Source organism: Onychomys torridus, chromosome X (genome assembly GCF_903995425.1).
Source record: "Onychomys torridus chromosome X, mOncTor1.1, whole genome shotgun sequence".
In the NCBI taxonomy this organism is placed as follows: domain Eukaryota; kingdom Metazoa; phylum Chordata; class Mammalia; order Rodentia; family Cricetidae; genus Onychomys; species Onychomys torridus.
The window spans coordinates 130,448,315-130,471,357 of NC_050466.1; the positions used below are offsets into that span (position 1 = coordinate 130,448,315).

The 23,043-nt window shown below is 42.9% G+C and overlaps 1 pseudogene; it reads left to right on the forward strand.

Annotated features, from left to right (window-relative positions):
- Positions 1–563: 563 nt before the first annotated feature.
- LOC118574812 lies at positions 564–4,325 on the forward strand (annotated as a pseudogene).
- The last annotated feature ends 18,718 nt before the right edge of the window (positions 4,326–23,043 follow it).

Below are 23,043 nucleotides of genomic sequence, written 5' to 3' on the forward strand. Positions count from 1 at the left end.
AATGACCTGAGAGTTTCCCAGGAGCCACACAGTGCAGAGAGCACTAAATCCTACAATGTGTCCTCTGACCTCAACACTTGTGCCTCAGACATGTGTTTAGGTGTACATATAAGCTCAGGAGAAAAACAATAATTTAAAAAATGAGGTCTAGGTCTATGTCTATTTCTGTAGATGGAGTCTAGTTATCCATAGAGAAGAATGAAATTATGACATTAGCAAGACATGGATGGTATCAGAAGTCATTATGTAAGCTAAGTAAGACAGGCTGAGAAAGACGAGCACTATATATGTCTCTCATATGCAGAGTCTGGATTCATACATACATACATGCATACATATGTGATGTGAAAATAGATAGGGAACTATGAGAGAGTGGAAGGCTCTAAAGGGAAGGGTGAGGGGCAAACAAGAAAGTAATGTAGTGAAGAAAGAAAAACACATTTTCTTTCATATGAAGAACGCGTGTGCACGCGTGTGTGTGTGTGTGTGTGTGTGTGTGTGTGTGTGTGTGTGTGTGCTCATGTACATGCCATGAAGGCAGCAGCAGGACTATCTGGGGGGTGATGGGGAGCAGTGAGAGGTGAGGAGGAGGGTAATGGGGGTGAACATAAGCAAAGTATGGAGATACATGTATATGAGAATGCCGTAATGAAACCCATTATATTGTATGTGAACTAAAAAGGTAATTTGAAAAAGTAGAGAAAAGTCTTGGAAAAGAAAATGAGGGCTGGAGAGATGGCTCAGAGGTTAAGAGCACCGACTGCTCTTCCAGAGGTCCTGAGTTCAATTCCCAGCACCCACATGGTGGCTCACAACCATCTGTAATGAGATCTGGTGCTCTCTTCTGGCCTGCAGGGATACATGTAGACAGGACATTGTATACATAATAAATAAATAAATCTTTTTTAAAAAAAGAAAATGAGATAAATTTTTAGTGTGGTTTTTTTTGGGGTGGTTATAGGTCTGTATTTAGGAGTTATGTATGAGAAATTCGAAAATATGATCACAAAACAAAATCAATGTACCAAATTCTCATGTCTCTGTATAGATGAATCAAAACTTTGGGAAGTAAATGCCATGAGGTATTGCATGGTAACAACGGCAGGGAGTTTACAGCAACTAGTAACAGTGCAACCGGCATTGACAAGATCATTGAAATGGACTTGGTCATTGTCAGCATTTCGGCATCTGCGCTGGCCTGCCCTTAGGGTCCTGACAGGATAGACCTCAGCTGCAGCCTCTAAGAGCACCTCCTGTGTGCATTTGCTACATTTCCTTATAAAAGGTGAGTCTTGCCCACCTCCAGTCCCTTTCTCTTTCCTTTGCTCTCATCCCCAGGGATCGATCCCTGCCCCCTTCTCTTCCTTCTCCTCAATAAACCTCCTATATGGGCCCTGTTGTATGGTGTGACTCCTTTCCGATGTTTTTGTTGTTTGTTTTAGTTTTTCTTTTTCTTTTTCTTTTTTTTTTTTTTTTAATGTGGAGCTGAGGATCGAACCCAGGGCCTTGCGCTTGCGTAGGCAAACGCTCTACAACTGAGCTAAATCCCCAACCCCTTGTTTTAGTTTTTCGAGACAGGGTTTCTCTGTGTAGCTTTGTGCCTTTCCTGGAACTCACTTTGTAGCCCAGGCTGGCCTCAAACTCACAGAGATCCGCCTGGCTCTGCTTCCCACTGTTTTTAAAATACAACGATTAGAAAACTCCAGAAAATATAGTATATATACATTGTATTGACTATCATGTAAACTCAGAACAACATCTTCATATCTCCTTTCTCTTTTTCATGTGTGTGGTACACATTTTTGCATGTGTGGGGAGTGCATGTAGAAGCCTGAGGTCAATGTTAGGAATCATCCTTTATCACCCTTCCACCTTAACTATTGAGGAAGAATTTTTCAATCAAACCCAGACCTCACCAATAAGGGTAAACTCTAGCCAGCTTGCTCTGGGAATTCCCTGTCTCCACCTTCCAAGGTTGGAATCACAGATGGGCTGACACACCCACCTGATATTTATCGGGGTTTCTGGAGATCTGAACTCCAATTTCTCTTATTTATGTAGCAACCACTTTAACTACCAAGGCATCTCTGAGGCCCATCTCTATATACTTTATTTTTTTATTGTGTATGTAGGTATTTGCCTGTATGTATGTATGTGTACCATGTGCATGCCTGGAGCTCACAAAGGCCAGATGAGGGGGTCAGATTTCCTGGAGATAGAGTTATAGAGGCCTATGAGCCTCGATGTGGGTTCTGAGAATCAAACCTAGGTCCTTTAGAATAGCATCTAGTGCTCTTAACTACTGAGCCATCCCTCTAGCCCATCCATATACATTTAGAAAATGATAGCGTGAGGAAGACAAATCACAGGCTAAAAGGAAATTGATCTTATTGGCCTGAAGGGCATTGGGGTATCCCTAGGATTTCTAGACTATGCATAGAAACCCACTGGCTTTAACCAATGAAGTCTCTTTGTTTTGTTTTTGTTTTGTTTTTCGAGACAGGGTTTCCCTGTGTAGCTTTGTGCCTTTCCTGGAACTCACTCTGTAGCCCAGGCTGGCCTTGAACTCACAGAGATCCACCCGTCTCTGCCTCCCGAGTGCTGGGATTAAAGGCGTGCACCACCACCGCCCGGCTCCCAATGAAGTCTTAGTTCTTGGTCTCACAGGAGATGAGGAAGCCCTGGAGCCAAAGCAGGGCCCCAACAGTGTAGGAAAAAAGAGGGAAACTGACAAGGGCTACTACAGTGTGGCCAGAGGAAATTTCCCCAAAGCAACCACTGTATGGCAAGTGTCTTAGGGTTTCTGTTGCTGTGGCCAAACACCACAACCAAAAAGCAAGTTGGAGAGGACAGGGTTTATTGGGCTCACACTTCCACATTGCTGTTCATCCCTGAAGGAAGTCAGAACAGGAACTCAAGCAGGGCTGGAACCTGGAGGCAGGAGCTGATGCAGAGGCCATGGAGGGGTGCTGCTTACTGGCTGGCTCCCCATGGATTGTTCAGCCTGCCTTCTTATAGAACCCAGGACCACCATTCTAGGGATGGCATCACCTACCATGGGCTGGGCCCTCCCCCATTGATCACTAACTGAGAAAATGCCTTACAGCTGGATCTCAAGGAGGTATTTCCTGAGCTGAGGCTCCTTCCTCTGAAGACACTAACTTGTGTCAAGCTGACACACAAAACCAGTCAGCACAAGAAGGAGAAATAAGCCTGGAGAACTACAAACCAACAAGCAGCATAGCCGCACTCCCACCTTCTGTCCCCCCCCCCCCCCCCCCCCCCCCCCCCGCGCCCCTTCAAAGGTGTGTTTACTATTCTTCCTGTAGCTTTGTCCTAGCCACACCGAATCTGCAGGCATTTGACCCTTTCCCATTACACAGCTTGGTCTTATTCCATCAGCGTTTCCCTTACAATAGCCCCAGAGAAACATCATGGAATATTTGTGAAGATCAAATGCCACCTTGCCTTTTATTCATGTACTTTCATCTTTAAATCAGTTGGATTTATTTCCAAAAGAACATTTTAACCTTACCCATTCCACTGATTGAGAAATGCTCTTCAAGCTTCTCCAAGGAGTCATGGGAAAAATGATCCACTGCTATATTGATTATTCATTAGAATTACATTTGTGTGTGGAGTAAATTGGTTTTAAAAGCCCTTTCTGTTTTCATTTTCTTATCAGTTGCTTGATGCGAGGCAAACCAAGCGCTTAAATGGAGTGGTTTCTTAGAAGAGTTTTATTTCCTAGAAAGGCAAACCAAGCTCTCAGATGAACATTGCTTGTATGTGGAGTAAGGAAAGGGAGCAAGTGTGGAACCAGTGACAGGGCTCGGTGGTTAAAGGTGCTTGCTGTCAAGCCTGATGATCTGAGTTCGATTCCCCAGGAACAAACATGGTAGAAGGGAAGAACCAAGCCCACAAGTTAATCTCTGACCTCCACACATTTGTCATGGTATGTACATGCCTCCCTCCCTCCCCCGGCACATAATAAAAAATACGAATTAAGATCTGAGTGTTGGGGTTGGGGATTTAGCTCAGTGGAAGAGTGCTTGCCTAGCAAGCGCAAGGCCCTGGGTTTGGTCCTCAGCTCTGGAAAAAGAAAAAAAAAAAAATCTGAGTGTGGAGCTCACTCCTTTTTCTTCGTTGGCCGTCTGAAGGCAAGATTGGTCACCAGCAGCTCTACTGGAGTCACCCACGGATGTTCGGCCAGGGTTCTCGCTCTTGCCATATCTGCTCTAAGCGCCATGGTCTGATCCGGAAATACGGCTGAACGGTGTGTCCGCCAGTACGCGAAGGACATAGGCTTCATTAAATTGGACTAAGTGACCTTGAATGGATTATTCAAGACTGTCTACTCAATGAAATAGATCATACTAATCTTTGTACATAAAGAATAAAAAAAGGAAGACCTTCAAAAAAAAAAAAAAAAGATCTGAGTGTGGTCGCTGGACAACAATCCCACTATTCGAGAGCAAGAGGAAGGAAGAGTGCTGCAAGTTCAAGGCTAGCCTGTGCTACAGAGTGAGACTGTCTCAAAACTAATAATAAGACTTGAAAGCAGGGGTTGGGGATTTAGCTCAGTGGTAGAGTGCTTGCCTAGCAAGCGCAAGGGCCGGGGTTTGATCCTCAGCTTCAAAGACTTGAAAGCAGAAAGAGAAGCACTTGGGAAGTGTAAGAGAGCCAGTGGGAACAGCAATAGGGATGGAAAGAAGGTAAAGTGAGGGCAGTGGCACAGGCCTTTAATCCCAGCACTCGGGAGGCAGAGGCAGGTGGATCTCTGTGAGTTCAAGGCCAGCCTGGTACTGAGAGAGATCCAGGACAGCCAGAGCTACCCAGAGAGACGCTGTCTGGAAAAACAAAAACAAAAAATCAAGATGCCTCTATATGTTTATGAGAATGTCATAATGAAACCCATTGTGTTATACAATGACTACTCACTAACAACATGCTGTTAATGCAATGCCCCCATTTCTGCTACTTCTTGACCCTGCCTGAGGGCCAGGTTTGCCTTCTTCAGGTCTAGAGGTGGGAGGTCCCAGCATCCACTCCAGACCCATGAGAGTGTTAGACCCTTACTGTGTGGAAGGGTACAAAACTGGAGAGAGTTGTGGGGTGGAGAGGTAGTGTGGTTTTTTGAGTGAGAATGCCCTCCAGAGGCTCATTGATTTGCATACTTGGTCACTAGGGAGTGGCACTATTTGAAAGGATTAGGAGGTATGGCCTTGTAGGAGGAAGTTGTCAATGGAAGTGGGCTTTGAGGTTAAAAAAAAGGCCACTCCAAGCCCAGAGTCTCTCTCTTCTGCTGCCTGTGGATCCAGATGTAGAACTCTCAGCTCCTTCTCCAGCACCATGTCTGCCTGGGTGCCACCATGCTTCCTACCATGATGATAATGGACTGAACTTCACGGTGTCTCTTTGCAGCAATAGAACACTAAGACAGGTAGATACACTCAATGCATTGAAGGGAATGATTGAAGGGGAAAAATAGAGAAAAATCCAGAAAATCAGAAATCCAAATTACCAACAACTACAAAGGATGCAACAGAGGGAGGCCAAGAAAGGAGAAAAAGAGAAAAACAAAGGGAGAGTCCTTAGGAAAAAAAGGAAAGAACAAAGAAAAGTAGAGGGATCAGAAAACTGGAGGGATCATTTCCTCTAAACTGCTGGGGGTGGGGATTATCTAAGTACTACTATTCAACTAAACTTTTTGAGATAGTGTTTCCCTACATAGCCTATGCTGACTCTCCATCCTCTTGTCTCCAACTTCCTTTACTCTGAAATTATAGTGTGCTGTGCTATCCACAGAAGCCTCTATTTCTCTCATATGAAAGAAGTACTAGCTGGACGGTGGTGGCGCATGTCTTTAATCCCAGCACTCGGGAACTAAGGTACTGCCCTGTTCCTTTTTTATGAGACAGGGCTTTGATTTGCAGCTTTAGCTGACCCAGAGCCCACCAGGACAGCCTTAAACTGTGATTCTCCTCCTGAGTGCTGAGATTATAGTTGTGTGCTACCATGCCTGGATTTTGTTATTTAAAGATGTATTTTATTTCATGTGTCTAAGTGTTCTGTCTGTCTGTGTGTCTGTACCACATGTGTCCCTGGTGCCTGTGGAGGCCAGAAGAAGGCATCTAAGCCCCTGGAACTGGAGTTACAGATGATTGTGAGCCACCATGTGGGTGCTGGGAATCAGACCTTGGTTCTCTAAAGTGATGAGTCATCTTCCCAGCCCCCACAGCCTTGCTTTTTATTAGTGTACATATTTTAGGTGGGCTTCTTTGTGTATGTATGTGTGTATGCATGGGGGATATACATGTGTGTTCAGGTGTGTGTATATGTGTGTGTGTGTGTGTGTGTGTGTGTGTGTGTGTGTGTGTGTGTTTAGGCCAGAAGACAATCTTGGGTGTCATTCCTCAGTCATTGTGTCCATTTGTTTTGAGAGTGTCCCTCATTAGCCTTGAATTTACCAAGTAGGCTGGACTGGCTGGCTGGGAGCCTCAGGGTTCCACCTATTTTTGCCTTCCCAGCCCTAGGATTAAAAATCCAATTTAGGGCCAGGCGGTGGTGGCGCACGCCTGTAATCCCAGCACTTGGGAGGCAGAGGCAGGCGGATCTCTGTGAGTTTGAGGCCAGCCTGGTCTACAGAGCTAGTCCAGGACAGGCTCCAAAGCTACAGAGAAACCCTGTCTCGAAAACAAACAAACAAACAAACAAAAAATCCAATTCAGATCCTCACACTCACAAGACAAGCACTTTACTGACTAGCTTTCCCAGGGTTTCCTTCATATTCAAGACTTCATTCCACTTTCTCCAGAAACTTCCCCCTTTTCACTTTGCGGGGGCTCACTCTGTAGTCCACACTAAGCTCTAGTTCACCATGTAGCTGATGCAGGCCTCAGACATGTGGCAACTGCCCTGCTTCAACATCCCAAGGGCTAGGATTACAGGCGTGAGCCACCATGCCTGGTTCAGAAACTTTTCATTGAAGGGGATAAGTAACTAGGTAGATGATGGATAGATAGATAGATGATGGATGGATAATGTTTTTTTCAGTGCTGGACCTAGGACCTTGCAAACTAGGTAAATGTTTTACCCTAAGTGATTCCTCCACTCCTCTTTACGGTGAATAGTACTTTGTACAAATGAGCCAACTATCTCACAAAGGGGAAATGATTCATCTATGATCCTTCAGTGAACCCATGGAAGAATTATACTTCGAGTGGAGGTCTGCTGAGTGCCCACTAAGTGCCAGGCCCACTCTTGGGATTAATATCTTCATTTCTCACAATTCACAGAAATCCACAGCTGCTTCTGTAATCCCTTGGGAGGGAAGCTGCCGTCCTTCCTGGGAATCTAGGGTGATGGCTTCTCTTTGTGAGGACAAGGACCTCATCCTCTGATTTCCAGAGTAATGTGCCCAAATCCTCTCTTTGGGAGCTGTTTAGGCTTATGATGAGTCGGAGTCCATATATTCGGTAGATGTTAGAGTGGCTTTTTAGATGAGCATTCATGCCCCAGCCTCCCAGCTGCACAAAAGATCTCTTCACCTTCCCCCTTTCACGTTGACCTTTCCCCTATTCTGCTGCTACCCTGATGCCGCAAGGGTCACCTGCAAATCTCTTTCATCAAGACTAGATAGCGCTGTCGGTAGTTTACTTGCTGAACAGGTATATCTGGCTAGTGGGCAAGCAGATGCTGGAGTCAGTAGGGACTGCAATCCAGTTTGCAGTCTGTTACCATGCCATGAGCCTTAGTGTGGGCTTGCATCTACAGGGAAAAGGGGAGTCTTACCCTTTAGGCAGTGGCACCTTCTCCAACACAACTGCTACGGGACTATGTGTTCACTCTGGAGAGGTCTCAAAGTTTTTGTTCTAACTTATTGTGGGTTTGGTTTTTTTGTTTGTTTGTTTGTTTTGAGTAAGGGTTTCATTATGTATCCTTGGCTGGCCCGGAACTCACTATGTAGATCAGGCTGGCCTTGAACTCACATAGCTCTGCCTGCCTCTGGGAAGTGCTGTGATTAAAGGCATGCAGCATCAAGCCTGGCCCTCCTTTTCAAGGTTTCACAGTAACAGTTAAACTGCAAGCAAGCTGCTATCTTTCTTTTGTTTCCACCTTTGCCCTTTGTCTATTGTGGAAGTTACAAACGGAGTCCAGTAAACTAATTTTAACCAAGTCCCACCTTTAAGTTAAGTGTGGTAGCATACAACTATAATCCCAACATTCTGGAGGCTAAGGCAAGAGAACAGTAAATTGGAGGCTAGCTCAAGGCCAGCCAAGGCTACATTATAAGACCCTGCCTCAAAAACAGTCCTCCGGTTTCAGGTGTGGAGGCATATGCCTGTAGTTCCAGTACTTGAAGTATGGGAGAGGCTTTTGGAGAGTTTGAGGACAACCTGGGATGCCAGAGACTACCAAGGCAAAGGAAAACCCTCCTATCACTTGGGTTGGAAGCCTAGCCTGCTTGGATAGATGAGTTAGATACTTTAATAGACATAAAGTAGCCCTATGTATCCCCATTCACCAAAATACTGGGTGGGGGTGTAGCTGGGTGTCTAAGTATATACTTGCTTGTGTGAGGACCTGAGTTTAATCCCTACCCCCAAGAAAAAGTCCTTCTACTTACTGGCTTACTCGGCCTTACCTCATTCTGGTTTCTTAAGATATCTCATCTTTTACTTTTCACCCAATCTACCTCAGCCTCAAGGGCCTTTCTGCTGTTTTTGTGTTTCTTTGGTTGGTGCATTGGTTTTGTTTTATGGGGGTAGAGATGCTTAGCTACATCCTCAGTCCCCGATTTTGTTTCTTTCTGATTGTATTTTTCCTCTTTTTTTTTTTTTTTGTGGAGCTGAGGATCGAACCCAGGGCCTTGTGCTTGCTAGGCAAGCACTCTACCACTGAGCTAAATCCCCAACCCCTTTCCCCTCTATTTTATTTCTTTCTGATTCTTAAACACACCAAACCCATTTCACTTTAACTATTTGTACTTGTTTTCCCTTCTGCCTAGACTTATTTTCCTCCAAATGGCCACATATCTCTTGGATCCCAGCTCAAATACCATGTCTTTAAAGAGGTCTCGCCCAACCACTGTATTTAATGCCCAAGTCCTGCTCTGTTACATTTTCATGTTTGATTTTCTTCATATAACTTATTACTATCTGAAGTTGCTTATACTTTCTCTTTTGCCATGTGGAATGGAAACTAATGAGAGCCAAGCCCATGTATAAGCACTTCTCATCATTGACAACCAGCATCTTAAATATTGACTGCTCCAAAAATGAGTAGGCTTTTGTGAATGAATGTTGTTGAATGAATGACTCTATGACTTTTCTCTGGTACCAGTTAGAAGGTCCCAAATAATGGAATCACATCCCTTGTAAAACAAAGCTGACATTAGGAAACAGATTTGGAATATCCTCCCTTCTCTGACTCCCACATTAGAGTCTGGAGCACAATTTCCTTTGATTATCTTTCTCTCTCTTTTAATGAATTATTTACTTTACATGTATGAATGTTTTGCCCTCACACATACATGTACATCATATGCAAATACCTGTTAGAGCCCTTGGAACTGGAGTTATAAATAGCTATGAGATTCCATGTGATAGCTGGAATTGAACCAGCGCCCCCTGCAAGAGCAACAAGTGATCTTGACTGCTCAGCCATCTCTCCAGGCCTGATTTTGAATCTGAAGGAATAGAAGAGGAAAAAAGAAGGTAGGTGATGCCATGACAATAGCAGAAATCAGTGCAGTCTTGCTTTTAAAGTTTCCTCCATCTTTACATCACTCACCTAGGATTCAAGGCCCTAAATTGAGCCAAATACCACACAATGTTTGAAAAGTCAGAGGAAGAAAAACACTGGCCCCTTCAGTTTTTGTAATGGAAACCAGTAGTGGAAAGCGGGTTAGGAATCCCTTCTTGCCAAGACTGTGCCCAGTGGAAAGTCAGCGCAGAAAACAACTGTACTGTTTGTGGGTGATGAAAAGGGAGCCTTAGTCTGAAGCAGTGATAGAAAATTTTCACGAGGGACTGGAATGGGAATGTGATCCTTAAAAGTGGTGGCAGCAAAGCCACTTTCCCAAAAAATGCAAATCCAAAGACTGATCAAGTGTTAGAACCAGTTAAGAATATTTATGTTGAGCAGAGACTGGTGTACCACGCCTTTAATCTGAGCCCTAGGGAGGCAGAGGCAGATGGATCTCGATTAGTTCAAGGTTAGCTTGATTCAGAAGTGAGTTTCAAGCCAGCTAAAGGTACATTGAGAGACCCTGACTCAAAAAGAAAAGAAAAAAAGCATATTCTTTCAAAGGAAGCAAGAAGTATACAAAGAATGTAAAGGCCACTTACTAGCAGGTTGAAGAAGAATGTCCTCTGTGAATTTTTTTAAAAACTGTATTTTATGTATATGAATGCTCTACTTGCCTGTATGCCTGCATGACAGAAGAGGACATCAGATCTCACTATATAGTTGCCTGTGAGCCACCATGTGGGTGCTGGGAATCAAACTCAGGACCTCTGGAAGAGCAGCCAGTGCTCTTAACCACTGAACCATCCCTCCAGCCCCCTCTTTTGTGAATTTTTTAATTTTTTTATTTTATGTCAGGTGTGATGGGAGGATTATTTGAGTTCACAAGTTCAAAACAAGCCTAGGCAACAATAGTGAGACCCTCATCTCATTTATTTCATTTAAAAGTTATTTACAATTCTGAATCTCAGGATAGAACTTAGTGGCAGACCACTTGTATGACATGCCTATAGCCCTAGTGTTGTGGTAAAAAGAAATATATTAAATAATATGTCAAAGTAGAGAACTGTCCTTGTTACAGTCCTTGGTAATCAAAGTCTTCCTTCTCTTGAATTCCACAAGAGAAAGCCCTGAACAATAATTTAGACTCTTGAGTATTGAACAATCACTAACTGTGACCTGCTGTCGATCTCAACAGTGTATCTATCCCTCTCTAAACTGTAGTATCACTTGCTGTGAATAAAAAGTTACCTTGCAGCCGTCTGGTAGGGCTGGTAATGGTGCACACCTTTAATCCCAGCACTCAGGAGGCAGAGCCAGGTGGATCTCTGTGAGTTCCAGGCCAGCCTGGCAGACAGGCTCCAAAGCTACAGAGAAACCCTGTCTCAGAAAAAAAAAAGTTACTTTGTTTCTTTTGCAAATCTGTGTGAGTCCCTATTTTCAACTCTTTGGGTAAGAGGCCAAGAGCTTGGAAATATTAAGTCCGGACCATTAGTAACACCAAGAAGATTAGTTCTCATTCTGATTCTCTCTTCCTTCCTCCTTCTCCCTGTGTCCTCTCCTTCCTTCTTTTACAATTTTCTTCTCTAATTGCAATAACTAAGCAAGTGTTCCGCCACAGAGCTGCAATCCCAGACTTTTCCCAAGTAAAATAACTATTTGTGTGTGTGTGTGTGTGTGTGTGTGTGCATGCGCACACACGCACACATGAGTGCGTGTGACGGGAAGGGGGGCATGGGGGGGGGGACGAGGGGGGGGGGGACGGGACAGCATTGTGGTTCTTCCCTTCCACCTTTATGTGCATTCTGGGGATTAAACTCAGGTTGTCAGGCCTTTGTGACAAGTGTCTTTTTTTTTTTTTTTTTTTTTTTTTTTTGGTTTTCCGAGACAGGGTTTCTCTGTGTAGCTTTGCGCCTTTCCTGGAACTCACTCTGTAGTCCAGGCTGGCCTCGAACTCACAGAGATCCACCTGGCTCTGCCTCCCGAGTGCTGGGATTAAAGGCATGCACCACCACCGCCTGGTATGACAAGTGTCTTTACCCACTGAGGTGTCTTGTTGGCCCCCAAGATTTCTTAGTGTAGACAGTGAGAATGGCATATTTTGCAGAGAGAATTGAGGGATTGAGAGGATTTGGTGATAGATTTGTTGTAGAGTGTAAAGGAAAGAGAGATACTATCATGGTTTAAATATTGAAATATTCTCTCTAGGCTTGTAGATTAAGATTAAGAGTTTGTTTGCCAGCTAATGGGTTTTTGGGAATAGATTTTATACTGGGTGCCAATTAATATTCAATCAATTATTTGATAAAATAATTAGCTGATGGTATTATGGGAGATGGTGAGAAGTAGGTGAGCCTTGTTGGAGGAAGTGTGTCATTGGGGTTGCACCCTGTTCTCTGCTCCCTCATCTATCATGTTCCTGCCGTCATAATGTCCTATTTCACCATGGGGCCAGAATCATCTGAGTCAAGGACTGTGGACTGAAAACTTTGTAATGATGATCTAAAATCATGCTTCCAACCTTGACATGCTGTCATCTACACTAAGAATGAAATCATCAGCTTTGTTAAATGCTACTAATTAGTCAGACGGTGGTGGCACACACCTTTAATCCCAGCACTCAGGAGGCAGAGACAGGTGGATCTCTGTGAGTTCGAGGCCAGCCTGGTCTACAGAGCAAGACCCAGGACAAGAACAAAAAATTGCTGCTAATTAATCCAGTAAAATTAAGGTAGCAAAATATGGAAGAGGCCAAGTAGGGAGTGGCACAGACCTTTAACTTCAGCTGTTGGACTGGAGAAAGGAAGTGTGCAAATTTGGGGCCAGTCTGGGGGACTTAGTGAGACTGCTTCAAATATAAGTTAGGAGTAGTGAGGTCACTCGGTGGCAGGACACTTGTTTAGCAAGCTTTGGGGCTTTAGGCTCAACCCCAGGACTAAAGTGAGAGAGCAGAAATGAAGCAAACAGAAAACAGTAAAGCTGGGCATGTGGTAAACACCTGTAATGCCAGGATCTAAGAGGCTGAGGCAGGATCTCAACTCTCAAGTTCCAGGTCAGCTTGGGCTACAGAGTGAGTCTGAGGGGCCAGCCTAGACTATGAAGTGAGACCTGATCTCAAAAAATGGGGGAGGGGACTGGGGATGTAGCTGTAGAGCACTTTTTTTTTTTTTTTTTCGAGACAGGGTTTCTCTGTGTAGCTTTGGAGCCTGTCCTGGATCTCGCTCTGCAGACCAGGCTGGCCTCGAACTCACAGAGATCCGCCTGCCTCTGCCTCCTGAGTCCTGGGATTACAGGTGTGTTCCACTGCTGCCCAGCTTAGAGCACTTGTTTAGCATGTTCATTCACAAGCGCTGAAGAAAGGGAGAAAGAGTAAATAAATAAACAAATAAATAAATAGAGAAAGAAAATTAAACAGAGGGTAGGAAGAAAATTTTGGAGATAAGATACAGGTTTATGGCATAGACTGTGGTGACTGTTTTATGGGTATATATGTATCTCCTAACTCCAGCACATTGCATACATCAAATACACACACTTTTTGGTATGTCTATCATATCTCCATAAATTAGTTTAGATCAGCCCTGAAAACTTACATATGAGTAGCATATGACCAGGTTATATTTGGGAATATATATATATATATATATATATATATATATATATATATATATATACACACACATACACACACACATATAACAATTAGTGAAAACAGAGGCCACGAATTTGAAAGAGAGCAAGGAGGAATATATGGGTGGTTTGGAGAGAAGAAAGGGAAGAGAGAAAATATAATTATATTATAATCTAAATAATAAAAGAAAAAATAACTTAAAAATAAAAGAAAACCTTAGAATTTAGGCTTGGTGGCACAAATCTGTAATCCCCACACTTAAGAGGTAGAGGCAGGAGAATCAGGAGTTCATGGTCAGGCTTAGCTACATAGAAAGTTGAAGGCCCGCCCAGGCTACAGGAGCCGGGTGTTATTTTCAGTTTTGTTTTTTAAGATAAGATTCCAAGAAATCTAAAGACTGAAGGAAACTAAATTTCAACCTATCTGAACGTCAGTCAGCAAATTCAGAATGGGCAAAACCGTGAAATTTTGTATATGCACATATAACAGAGACCACGGTGATTTAAAGGGCCAGAAACAAGGTGACATTAGCTGCTAAGGTGTTTTTCCCCACCTTGGGGTTAATTGTATTTCTGCTGTTAGGTTTAATGTGATATCATGGAGGAGGCTGCAGTTCAGTGAAAGGTTAGTTTATCTGGGATACGGAGGGAGGAGAGAGAAACAATTTGAAACATTCTGATTGAAGTGTCTGCACAGACTAGCCGAATAATTGTTGTTGTTACTGTTTTGAGACAAGGTCTTCGTACTCCAGACTGTCCTTGAACTTTCAAGGAAGCCAAGGATGACCTTGAATTCCTGATTCTCTGTCCTCCACTTTCTTTCTTTCTTTTTTTTCTTCTGGTTTTTCGAGACAGGGTTTCTCTATGTAGTTTTGTGCCTTTCCTGGAACTCACTTGGTAGCCGGGGCTGGCCTCGAACTCACAAAGATCCGCCTGCCTCTGCCTCCCAAGTGCTGGGATTAAAGGCGTGGGCCACCACCACCCAGTTTGGCCTCCACTTTCCAAGCGCTAGGATTACAGACATGAGCCACCACACTGGGCTCAGCCACGCATTTTCATAGAAAAGCTCCAAGGTCCTTTCTGAGATGAGTGAACTGACGCCAAATAATTGATTCAAGGCAGTATAACCATTAAGCAGAAGGATCAGAACTTAAATTCTTCTATTCTCATTCAACACCATTGTATTTTTTCTCCGTCCTGGACCTACTTGCTAAGAAAGGGATCTTGGGAAAATTGTTCCATCTTTCTGAGCTTTTCTTCTTTAGTAGAATCATGTTAACAACAGAGTATCTAATTTTCATAGGACTGTTATGGCAATCAAACAGAGTAGTATAAGAGAAATACTTTGCACCTGCTGCTCCAACACAGCAGCTCTAATAACATAATATCATGATAAGGTCCCGGTTTAGCATCATCAGCTACTGTATCCAGACAAGTTACAGTATCTACTTCCCAGACCCTGAATTTTTCACATTTCTAAGCTTGCTCTCTCTCTCTCTCTCTCTCTCTCTCTCTCTCTCTCTTTCTCACTTACCAACACCTCTCAATCTGTGTTTAACTATTGACTTTATTCAGTCTTTAATCACTTCCTGTGAACACTGATTTTCTATAGGCTGATAGAGGTCACAAAGATTTTTCTTCTAATTGACCCACATCTATCTAAAGCAATTCTTTTCTTTTTGTAATGCTAGGGATCAAACCTAGGGTCTCACACAAGCAAGGCAAGCACTTTATCCCTGGCCTTTAGTCTCAGCTTTCGCTTTTGCATTTTATTTGGATACAGGTCTTGCTAAGTTGTCCAGGTTGTCCTTGAATCCACTCAGTAGCCTGATCAGGCCTTGAACTTGAGTTTGCCATCCTCTTGCCTCCACATTCTATATAGTGTCATCAGGCTTGGTTTAGTATCTATCTATCTATCTATCTATCTATCTATCTATCTATCTATCTATCTATCTATCCATGCATTGGCATTTATTGTTTCTTGAGAAATTGCTTCATTCCGTAGCCTACACTGGCCTAGAATTGGCTGTGTAGCCCAGACTAGCTCCGCCCCCCCAGCTGAGGATCAAACCCAGGGCCTTGCGCTTGCTAGGCAAGTGCTCTACCACTGAGCTAAATGCCCAACCCTCCAGACTAGCTTTTTAAAGTATGGTATAACTGGGTATTATGGTACATCCCTGTAATCCTAGCACTCAGGAGCCTGAAGCAGAAGGATCATGATTGTTGCAATGAATTAAAACAAAACAAAAGCAAAACACTAGGCAGAGGCAGGCAGATTTTTGTGAGTTCGAGGCCAGCCTGGGCTACAGAGCGAGTTCCAGGACAGTCTCCAAAGCGACACAGAGAAGTCCTGTCTCAAAAAGAAAAAAAAAAAAAACCACACACTAACACTAACTTTTCTTCAGTCGTGCATATGCTTTAAGCAGTCTTTGGTTGGGAGGTATTGGCAACTTGAAAACCTCTGGAAGAAAATACAGGGACCAGTTGTGGTGGTGCAGCCTTTAATCCCAGCAGTCCAGAGACAGAGGCAGGCAAATTTCTGTGAGTTTGAGGTCAGCCTGGTGGTCTACATAGTTCCAGGACAGGTGGAGCTACGTAGTGAGACCCTGTATATCTATAAGAGAAAAAGAAACTACTGGAAGATGGGTGTAGTGGTCCACACAGGGTTTGTAATCTCGACCCTAGGAAACTTATTTTTGTTGTGGACATTAGGAGCATTTTTGCATGTGAAGAAAGCAATACAATTCATTTTCTTTTAATAGCAAGGAAAAATACAGGAAGAAGAAAAGTTTGATGTGTTCCTAAGAGGATCAAGAGAAGGACTACAATTCAAGGAAAAAAGGGAGGGGACCCTCCATTTTAAACTGTGTTTTTATTTTAATCCTGGATCACTCAGGAAGCTGTGCTGGCTAGAACTGGAATTTATTAAGAAGATTATACTGCACCTGCAGTTCACATCAAGTCATTTCCATCTTTTTGTGTCTATAGACTTAATTAGTTTCTAATGTTCTCCTTTCTAATTCAGTCTGAAATCTCATGAACTTCGGCATAAAACAAACACAGTGGTGGGGGGGGGGGCTGGTGGTGGTGATAGGGGCTGATGGTGGTGGTGGTGCAGGTCTGTGGTCCCAGCGCTCAGGAGGCTGAGAAAGGAGGATTGCTGAGAGTTGAACCCAGCTTGGGCTACAAAGCAAGATCTTGTCTCAAAAAATACTTAACTAATTACAGGTACTTCTTTCTGCAGGGTCCAAATCGAGGATCAGGCTCAGCTCCATTCCTGGGACTCTCTTAATTCATTCTGGGACCTAATACTATGTCAAACCTTGGAAAAATGTTGAAGACAGTCATGTGCCTCCATGTTATCACTGAAGAACATAGTTCATTTGGCATCTTTAGATTGGTAGGCTCTCGGTGGGTTCTGTGGCACACTTTGTACACAGAAATCCCTTCTAGTGTTTGTAGCCTCAGGCCTAGCATTCTTGTCTGACCGGTGGATTAAGTGCTGACTCCTCTCTAGGGCCTCACCAAGAGGCTATGGGAAGCAAGACTCAGGTCCCAGCTGACTTCTCCCTCACTTCATTCTACAACCCAGGGGACATTTCTTTTTTCCCTTTAAACCCAGTTCTCCTCAACGTGCTTAGAAAAGAGAAATTAAAATATTTTACAAGCCATTTTTTTTTCCAAGACAGGGTTTCTCTTTGTAGCTTTGCACCTTTCCTGGAACTCACTATGTAGCCCATGCTGGCCTCAAATTCACAGAGATCTGCCTGGCTCTGCCTCCCGAGTGCTGGGATTAAAGGTGTGTGCCACTGCCGCCTGGCGCCAATTTGTTTTTTGTTGTTATTGTTGTGTGTTTGTTTGTTTTGAGACAGGGTTTCACTGGGCAGTGGTTGCGCACGCCTTTAATCCCAGCACTCGGGACACAGAGCCAGGCAGATCTCTGCGAGTTCGAGGCCAGCTTGGGCTACAAAACGAGATCCAAGACAGGCGCAAAGCTACACAGAGAAACCCTGTCTCGTAAAACCAAAACCAAACCAAAAAGAGAGAGAGAGAGAGAGAGAGAGAGAGAGAGAGAGAGAGAGAGAGAGAGAGAGAGAGACAGGATTTCTCTGGGTAGCCCTGGCCTTCCTGGAACTCGCTCCATAGATAGATTTACCTGCCTCTGCCTGGAGATTGCTGGGATTAAAGGCATGTGCTACCACTGCCTGCTGCTAATTTGTTTTTATCTTGGCCGCATACTTCCTAGAAGGCAATGAAGCAAACTGATGGAAAGGGGAAACAACTTTTAAGATTTATTATTATTATTATTATTATTATTATTATCATTATTATTATTATTGTCGTTGTAACAATGTCTGGAGGTAGGCAAAGATTTTCAAAACTGGGCTGAAGAATGCCAAGGAAAGATGGAAAAAAACTGATGAACTGGACTCCATTTAGATAAGGAACTTTTTTTGTTGTTGTTTTTTGTTTTGGTTTTTCGAGACATCGTTTCTCCATGTAGCTTTGCGCCTTTGCTGGAACTCACTTCGTAACCCAGGCTGGCCTCAAACTCACAGAGATCCGCCTGGCTCTGCCTCCCGAGTGCTGGGATTAAAGGCGTGCGGCACCACCGCCCGGCAAGAACTTCTTTTTGTCAAAAGACATGATTGAGAGATTGAGAGGGCCTATCGAGATGGTTCAGTGGCTAAAGGCACCTGCTACCAAGGTTGACCTACTGAGTTTGACTCTAATAAACCACATGGTAGAAGGACAGAATTGACTCTCATAGGTTGGCCTCTGGCCTCCGCTCACACACCTACACGCTAATTTTATTCAATAAAAATGTTATTTTAGGGCAGTGGTTGCGCATGCCTTTAATCCCAGCACTTGGGAGGCAGAGCCAGGCAGATCTGTATGAGTCTGAGGCCAGCCTGGGCTACCAAGTGAGTTCCAGGAAAGGCGCAAAGCTACACAGAGAAACCCTGTCTCGAAAAACCAAAAAAAAAAATAAATAAATAAAATAAATAAATAAATAAATAAATAAATGTTATTTTAGGCCAGGTAGTGGTGGTGCACACCTGTAATCCCAGCACTCAGAAGCCAGAGGCAGGCGAAGTAAGTTTGAGGTTAGCCTGGTCTACAGAGTAAGCTCAGGTCAGCCAGGGCTACACAGAGAAACCCTGTATTGAAACCTACCCCCCTCAAAGAAAGTCATTTTAAAAAGAGAGAGACTAAAAAAAGCCAGACATGATGACTTATACTTGTAGTCTTAGCACTCAGGAGGCTGAGACAGGAACATCTCAAGTCCTTGTCAGTCTGAGTGGGCTACATAGTGAGTTTGAGGGACCCCTGCCTGGGTTATATTGCAAGATGTTATCTCAAAAAATTTGCTAACTTCGATATATGAATATAATGTTTCAGTAAAAAATATTCCTAGGGGCTGGACAGGTGGCTCAGTAGATCTCATTCTTGCTTTATTAGTATGGTAATGGGATTTCAGATCCCCAGCACCCACATAAGTGCTGGATGGGCACATCAGTCTCCTACCACTTTGGAGATGAAAGCAGAAGGATCAGGAGTTCAAGGTCATTCTTGATTACATAGCAAATTTGAGGGCAGCCTGGGACACATGAGTCCCTGTGTTGAAAACACTGGGAGAGAATTTGTATACCATGCATATGGCCCTGAGTTTGAGCCCTAGAAACTCAACAAAGCAAAACACATCCAGTAACTTAAAACATTAAATATTTATTACAATCAAAATTTGCAAAGGTGCATGATGGCTCACACCTTTGATCCCGGCACTTGGGAGGCAGAGGCAAGCAGCTCTCTGTGAGTTGAGTCTAGCCTGGTCTACAAAGTGAGTTCCAGGACAGCCAGAGCTACACAGAAAAAAACCCTGTCTCAAGAAATATTTTTGGATGGGTCCAAACATGTCTTTGCTGAATGTTTCTGTGTCAGGATACCTCACAGGACTATAGTCAAGGCATCAGTGGGAGGGAATGGTCCCATCTGAAATCTCTACGGAAGAGGGCACAATGTAGCCCAGGTCACAGTGATGCTTTGTGAACACTTTAGAAAGGTGGACACCATGACAGGTTCATTCATTAGCAACCCCAAATCGGAAGCAGCTTAGATGTCTTTCACACAGTAGACTAGAAAAGGATCAAGTAAAGGGAATTTTATACCCTGTGTGTTTCAACTTAATGAAATTCTGTAACAGACAAAACAAAGCAAAATGAAAAGAAAAACAAAAAACGAAAAATGAAAAACATGGGGCTGGGGATTTAGCTCAGTGGTAGAGCACTTGCCTAGCAAGTGCAAGGCCCTGGGTTCGATCCTCAGCTCCGGAAAATGGAGAAAAACAAAAAAAAAACAAAAAAAACCCTGCTACTCTATGGTGAAAAAATCCCCAACAGTGGTTACTTGTAATGGTGGTAGAGAAGAATATACTGGGAAGAAGTTGGAGGAACTTTCTGTAAATTTCTATGTTTGGAGTTAAATTTTTTTACTTTTTATATTTATTTATTTTATGTGTAAATGTATGAGTGTTTTGCCTCCATGTATGTATATGCAGCATGTATGTACATTCCTGGTCCCTTCAGAGGTCACAAGATGACATCAGATCCCCTGGAACTAGAGCTATGCCTGATTATCAGCCACCATGTGGGTGCTTGGGATTGAACTAGGCTTCTCTAGAAGAGAACTCAGTGTTCTTAACCACTGAGCCATCTCTCTGAACATGGTATTAGTTTCAAGACAGTGTGTCCAAATGTAGTTCAGACTAAGCTGGAACTGTCAGAATGATAGTTACTTCAGAGGAGGCATAGAGGAAACAGGGGAATGGGCATAGGATTGGGAAACCCTTTTTACCCTCCCTCTTACTTCTTTTCTTTATTTCTTTTGCATTTTATTTATTTCTTTATTTTATTATTTTTAGAGAGGTCTTGCTTTGTAGGTCTGACTGGCCTGATGCTCATTGTATAATCCAAGCTGGCCTCAAACTAAAGACAACTGTCATGCTTTGGTCTCTTTGTTCTTTCTTTTCTTTCCTTCATTTATTTGTATTTTTCAGTGCTGGAGTTGAACCCAGAGCTTTGAGCATGCTAGATCACACGTTTACCACCGAGTTATACTCTCAACTCCATAATTTCATTAAAAAAAAACAAACATAAAACAATTTTAAAAGAAAAAAAAAACAAGAAAGAAAGAAAATCTAAAAACAATTACTTGGGCTGGGGTTTTACATCAGTGGCAGAGTCCTTGTCCAACTTACTTAAGTCCCTAGATTTGATCCACAAGACTATAATAAATAAATAAAAATAATAAAAAAGTAAAAGGATGTAGCAATTATAGAAATATAGTAACATGCTTAATCTCAATGGTGGTTTACTGGTCTTTTAAAAAAGTCTTTGTTGCTTATATTAGTTATACATAATAATAGGTTTCATGACAGTGTTTTCATACATAGGTGTAATGTATTTTGATCATACTCACTCTCCATTACCCCCATGTCCCTCTCCCATGATTCCTTTCTGTTTCCCAACTAATGTTTCTTCTACTTTCATGTCTTTCTTTTTGTATTTTTGTTTCTTGTGCGTGTGTGTGTGTGTGTGTGTGTGTGTGTGTGTGTGTGTGTGTGTGTGTTTTGGTGACTCACTGGGTTGTTTACATGAGTATGAGTAAGGAATGACTTACAAGAGTATGGGTACCTTACCAGAGGCTACACTACTGAAGAAAATGTCTTCTCCACCCAGTAACCATCAACTGTTTGTAGATTCTCAGGGAAGGATTGGATGTCAAGATCCCCCCCCCCCCACTTTCCAGCAACTCTTTACTCCCTACATGGTCCTTTACATGGTAAGAATGTAGCTAAATGTTCTATCTCTAGCAATTATAGAAACATAGTAACATGTTTAATCTCAGAGGTGGTTCATTATCTTCTAAAAAAGTTTTTGTTGCATGTATCAATTATTAATAGTTTTCACAATGACACAAACATACATATGTAATGTTTTTTGTTTTGTTTTGTTTTGAGACAGGATTTCTCTGTGTAGTTTTGGTGCCTGTCCTGGATCTCGTTCTGTAGACTAGGCTGGCCTCGCACTCACAGAGATCCACCTGGCTCTGCCTCCGGAGTGCTGGGATTAAAGGCGTGTGCCACCACTGCCAGGGTATACATATATAATGTATGCTGATCATATTCACTCTGCATTAAGCTCTCCCATGTCTGCTAATAAATGTTTTATATGCTTTATATCTCATTTAGTTCTCAAACTAAATAGATATGATTCACACTCACTTTCTTTTTCCATTTTTTTTTTAATTTTCAGGTGGTACTGGGGATAATCAGAGCCTTGAACAGTGTTAGTCAAGTTCTCTACCATTGAGCTATAACCTCAGCATATCATGTTGTGAGGCTAAAGCTTAAAATATTAAATAATTTAGCCACCACCCATGGTAGTTGATACAGCTAACAGCAGAGACCACATTATTTTTGTTGTTGTTTTGTATTGTTCTTTTGAGACAGGATTTTTCTGTTTAACAGCTTTGGCTGTTCTGGAACTCACTCTGTAGACCAGGCTGGCCACAAACACACAGATCTGCCTGCCTCTGCCACCTGAGTGCTGGGATTAAAGGCGTGTGCCAGCACACCTGGCCTTAAAGACCATATTCTTGACTATTATCTATATTGTCTGTTTCTTTTTAAAAACATTTATTTATTTATATTTTATGTGTACAAGTGATTTGCCTGCATGTATGTGTGTATGTCATATGAGTATCTGGTTCCTGTGGAAGCCATAAGATCCCCCTGGAATTGAGTTACAAATAGTTGTGAGCCACTATGTAGGTGTTAGAACTCCAATTTAGGTCCTCTGCAAGAACATCAGCCAGTGTCCTCCTCCTTGTATAGTCTTTTTTTGATGAACTCCATGAACTAGTGTCTGAACCTTATGGAGTAAGTGGTTTCAGGCACAATATGAGAGCTAATTTTATAAGGAACTCTATGAGATATGGGAGGACAAAAGGTGATATCCAGAGTGTAGGAGATAGAGCTTGTATCCATTTGTGTGTAGAGCACAGCATAACTTCAGCATCTTCCAAGGCTCAACTAACCGGCTCAGCTAGTAAAGGCTAGGCTCACAACCAGAAAACGTTGTAGGGACAGACTTAAGACTTCACATACATGTTAATTATTAGCCTCTTCTCTCAGGTAAAGATCATTTCTTCTGGAGCCATTTTGAGTGACCATGGCCCAGGAACACAGATTTAGGTTAGCCCAAATTCCATGTTCCAATGTGGAATCAGTTTCATGGACTTTTATAATCTTAATCCAAAGACAGTCATAAATAAAGGCAAGTTTAAAATACCTTGACGGGTACATCAGAGAGGTGGTCACAGCAAGATGGAAGAAGTTTTCCTATAGCCCCAGATGCTATCTATAACATTTTTAGCTTCTGAGTTGGTGGAAGCTGGTGGTCTGGTAAGTGAATAGATTTCAAAAGTTTTAGTCCACAGGATGTTAGTTCCAACACAGAGCTGGGCAAGAAATGGCGGTTCTGGGGCCTAAAGCTAGCCTGAGATAAGGTAATTAGCTTCTGGCCCTGCAGCATTCTAATCTCTCCACAGTAGCCCAGTTCTAATGAGTCAGGCAGTCTCTGCAGACACAGCTTCTTTCCA